The sequence below is a fragment of the Humulus lupulus genome, chromosome 5 (assembly GCF_963169125.1).
Source record: "Humulus lupulus chromosome 5, drHumLupu1.1, whole genome shotgun sequence".
NCBI classification, from domain to species: domain Eukaryota; kingdom Viridiplantae; phylum Streptophyta; class Magnoliopsida; order Rosales; family Cannabaceae; genus Humulus; species Humulus lupulus.
The window spans coordinates 105,065,072-105,070,368 of NC_084797.1; the positions used below are offsets into that span (position 1 = coordinate 105,065,072).

Consider the following 5,297-nt stretch of genomic DNA (forward strand, 5'->3'; position numbering starts at 1 on the left):
TTGGTTATTCTGGGTAACAACTTGAGTCATAGCTGCAACATCTGTGACTGCTCCAATGGGTTGGAAAGGGGTCTGGCTGGTTCCCGTGACAGAAGCTCGTGCCTCCTCCAGATTTATCCATTCTTGAGCTCGAGCCAGAAATCTGTCTATGCTTTTAACTCCTTTTCATTGGAGTTCTTCCCACAGGTCGTCCCCCACGAGGATTCCCATTCTCATTTCCATGAACTTGGAGCTATCATCAGCGTCCCTAGCTCATGCAGCAACATTGGCAAATCTACTCAGGTATGCTTTTAATGTCTCTCCAGGTTGTTGCTTTACATTGGCCAATGAATCAGCCTCAACATGAGCTTCTTGCGAAGCTCATAATGCTCTTTTAAACTCGGAGGAAATTTTCTTCCACGAGCATATCGAATGCCTCATGTATTGTTTAAACCACTGCCTGGCAGGTCCGATCAAAGTTGCAAGGAATAAATTACACCTTAGATCGAGCCCGACATTGTGTGCCATCATCATGGTGTTAAACAATCCAAGGTGATCAGATGAATTTCTGTCTCCATCAAACATCGGCATATGTGGCATCCTAAGGTTAATAGGATATGTTGCTGATGTAATGTTTGGAGAAAAAGGCTTAAGCTCTTTATCTGAGTCACAATCATCCTTTTCTTTCCCAGATATGAGTCTCTTCATTTGCTCTTCCATTAGAGCCAATCTTTCAAGGGTTTTGTCCCTGGTCCCTTGGTTAGCTAAAGGTTGTTCAACAACTCCCATCCTATTATACACGTTTGATAGATTATTGTCCCTCCAAGTTTAAGCATGGTCATATGGGACACTCCCACTATCGTGTACAATGGACGACTTTATGTCGAGTATAGCTGACATCCTCATCCCGAGCTGGATACCTTCTCTGTGAGTTCAAATGATCGCGTAGGTCAGACTGTGTATCATATCAAGGACTTTGTGCTGAACTCAAGTGATTTCTCAGGTCGCTCTTAGACCTGCCTTCACCCTGGCTCTCCGTCCAATAACTTCCATTTGTGATACTTACAGCTCGCGGTTGAGATCGAGGATCTGGATTCTCAGTATGCGTTCATTCTGCGTAAGTATTTACGGATGGGGGATGATTTCTCCTACTGTTCCCATGAGCTGGAACATCCCATTGAGGGCGAGGTGGAGTTGGATGTCTTACAGGTGATGGAGGATGCCTTATTGGCGAGGCTATCCTCGTTCCATCATGACGGACTAAATTAGCCCACCTTGGTTCTACTCCACTTTCCATATTTCTTTGTGCCTGGGGTTCTAACCGTGGCACAAAGGGATTTTCTGGAGCATTTTTCCTTTGTGAGCTTCTCCCAGCTCCTCCTTGCGGGTTGTTATGGGCATTTCTGGGAATCTGTGAGGAAGGCACAGAGCTTGGGGTGGTAGTCCCGACCGATCCACTGACATGCTGAGGATGACCCCTATGATGATCAGTGGGCTGAGCATCCTGGTGGTTTCGCCCTGAAGGCGTAGAACTTGGATTGGCAGTTTTGACAGAATGACTCAGTTTAGACTGGTTATTCCTGTGGGACATATGAGACCCACTATGCCTCTTTGCGACATTAATGTTTGTTACTAGAGGTGGTAATTGATAACTTAATTTTAGGGTCATTTTAGAATGTGTTTTTGTGGTAATCTTAAGTTTTTTTTTTTGTGTGTTTTGTGAAAGATTACGCTTTTGTTTGTCTTTGTTGTAGGTTGGAGCGATGGATCATGAGAAAAATTCAAAAAGAAGCAAAAATGGTGGAAAAATGAGGCTCTTGGTGGTTAATGGACTAAAAATGATACTGACGATTCTTGAAGGACGGGGTTTGATGAAGAGATGAGTTGAAAGATCTAATTTAAGAAAAAAATTGAATTAAAGTCGCGACTTGGGCTTTTGAGTCGCAACTCAAGGTGAATTCAGAGGCACATAGCTTGTTGGATGGAATAGATGTCGCGACTTGGGCTTACAAGTCGCGAATCAGGAGGGAAACAGAGGCTCAGCTAACGGGAAACTCAGACATGGGCTTAAAGCCATTACACGAAAGAGAAGGGCCCCAAAACAGATACGAGCCACGACCTAGAGAAGACGAAGTCGCGGCCCGCACACGAAAAAACACAGACTCTTTTGATTTCCTTACTATAAATTTGTATTTAGGGTTTAATTAAGTCATTAGGTCATTTTTTAATTACATTTTTAGAGACTAATGTTGCTTCTTAGGCTAGTAATTCTGCAGTTTTATAATTTTCTTTCTTCTTTATGTTTATGAATCTTATGTTCTTTAATTATTATTTTATTGATTTAGTCATGTCTGATATGAAATAAATAATTTTTATCTAGGGTTTAATGTAGTCACTTGGATTTCTATCTAATTGAATTATGATGTTCTATTGATTTTTCTTCTCTATTCTAATCTATATAATGTATGTTAAATGTTAGTAAATACTTGATCACTATTTGCTTGATTTAATGATTTTGATTCAAAATTCGAAATATGAGAATTGAATATGCTATCATTATATAGACGTAGGTTGCATATTAGACGAAATTACTTGTATGGCTTGTGTAGTAATTAGGTTTCCATGATTAATGCCTTCTCTATGTTTATGTTTATCACAGGGATGTCGAAAACCTGCATATAGGCTGAGATCTTATATCTTGAAAAAGAATATGAATCAATTTATGTTAATCTGCTATTAGAATAGAAAGAAAGAAATCTAGAATTGATTAATACAATTAGTGGAAAGAAAAGTTGATGAAATTAACACCCTATGTCCTTTTCATAGTGATTTATATATTTTATTTAACTCTTTTTGTTTAAAGTTTTTTTCAAATTTATAAACCAAAGTCTTAGTTACCAAATAGAAATTTAAAGAACAATTAGTGGTACTTGGAAGATAGGCTTCGAGGGAACAATACTTTGCTTATCATATATTACTTGAATCGATTGCGTGCACTTGCGTATATACATATTTTCATGATCAAGTTTTTAGCACCGTTGCCAGGGACTTAATTTGCAATATCATAGTTAATTGTTATTTGTTCTAATTTGGTATTTATATTTTTTATTTTTATTGTTTAACATTTATTTGGATCAAGGCTGTATTGTGCTTCAGGAATTGTTGGTATATGTGAGGAAGTAGACAAAAGGAAATCATACCAATAGATCTTAAAATTGAGCGAACGTGTAGAATGAATCGAAAGAGTAAGAAAAGGTTGGATTTCACCATGGTTGAGAATGCAAATAACGTTGTCAACAATAATGCAAATATGGGTAATGCAGCTTAAGGTAATCCACCATTAAGGAATTGTGTACTCCCTACTTTTACGGGGATACATTAAAGTATTCATCCTCCAACTGTTGAGGCTAACAATTTTGAGATAAAACCCTCAATTATTCAGATGGTCCTAAACTGTGTACAATTTGGAGGGTTACCAAATGAGGATCCAAATCTACATATCACAAACTTTTTGGAGTTATGTGCAACATTCAAAATGAATAGGATGAGTAACGATGTTGTACGATTAAGACTATTCCCATTTTCACTAAGGGATAGAGCAAATAGTTGGTTGAATTTTTTACAAGCCAATTATATACTTACATGGGAAGATTTGGCTTAGAAGTTTCTTGGTAAATATTTTCCTCCTGCCAAATCATCCAGAATTAGAGGATAGATTAATAACTTCCATCAAATGGATGGGGAGTCTTTGTTTGATGCATGGGAACGATTTAAGGAATTGCAAAGGAAATACCCAAATCATGGAATAGAGAAGTGGCTATTAGTGCATACTTTTTGTAATGGCTTGGAGGGAAATACAAGGACAATTATAGATGCAGCATCTGGAGGAGCATTTATGAGGAAAAGTGCTAATGAAGCATATGAACTTTTGGAAGAGATGGATATGAATAATTATAATTGGCCTACTGAGTGCAAGAATAAGAAAGTAGCAGGAGTCCTAGAAGTTGATCCAATAGCACTATTGACCGCTCAAGTAGCCTCTCTAACCAAACAACTGCAGCAATATAATCTCGCCGCACAAGAAATGCAAGTACAAAATGTCGTGAGTTGTGAGATTTATGGAGGACCTCATTCTTATAAACAATGCCCGAGCACAGCAAGTTGCTCAACAGATGTAAACAATAAGCCCTTGGAACATGCACAGATTATAGGTAATTTTTCAAGACTTGCACTCAACACTTACTCAAATTCCTATACACCTGCTTGGAAAAATCATCCTAATCTGTCTTGGAAAAATAATGAAGGGTTACAACCACAATATCCACAGTACCCACCTAAACAACCAACTTATGGATTACATGCTAGACCATATTATGATCCAAACCCACACCCATCTCATCCACCACCACATCCTCAAATGAACCCACCAACAATTCAGCCAGACCAATTAAATCAATTCATGATAGAGACAAGGTCTTCCATTAGAAGTTTGGAGACACAAATAGGTCAATTAGCTTAAATGTTTTCTAGTAGACAGCAACAGAATTTGCCTAGTTCCATAGAGGTAAATCTTAAAGAGCAGTGTAATGTGATACATTGAGGAGTGGGACTAAGTATGATGGACCTACAGGGGATGACAAGGGGAAGAAGAAAGAGGAACAACAAGTTACTAGTCCAATACAAGAGGAGGTTACTGAAGACCTTCCAAAGACAAAGAACTCAAAATACATTGAGCCTATACCGAAGATTCCATATCCTCAACGGTTTTGAAAGCCTAATCTTGACAAATAATTCTATAAATTTTTTTATATCTTTCGAAAAATACACATTAATATCTTGTTTGCTGAGGCACTTGAACAAATGCCTAGTTATGTGAAGTTTATGAAAGAAATTTTGTCAAAGAAAAAGAATTAAGAGGACTATGAGACAGTTGCACTTACTGGAGAGTGCAGCGCGATACTTCAGAAGAAACTACCTTCAAAGCTTAAAAATCTTGGTAGTTTCAATATCCCTTGTTCAATAGTGGGTTTAGTAGAAACAAAGGCTTTATATAATTTAGGGGCCAGTTTGAATCTAATGCCTCTATCCATCTTTTGAAAGTTTAATTTGGGAGAAGCTCGGCCAAACTGTGTCCTTGCAGATGCCAGATAGATCAGTTAATCACCATCATGGAGTGATTGAGGATGTATTGGTAAAAGTGGGTAAATTTATCTTTCCTGCAGACATTATTATTTTAGATATGGAGGAAGATGAAAATATTCCAATAATACTTGGAAGGCCATTCTTGGCTACTGGTAGGGCTTTAATCAATGTACAAA

At 37.9% G+C, this 5,297-nt stretch overlaps 1 non-coding gene across 1 annotated transcript; it reads right to left on the minus strand.

The window, feature by feature from the left end:
* Positions 1-3,679: 3,679 nt before the first annotated feature.
* Positions 3,680-3,786, minus strand: LOC133781101 (small nucleolar RNA R71). The gene has a single exon (XR_009869897.1). It is a non-coding gene; the product is annotated as a small nucleolar RNA R71 (small nucleolar RNA).
* Between the last annotated feature and the right edge of the window lie 1,511 nt (positions 3,787-5,297).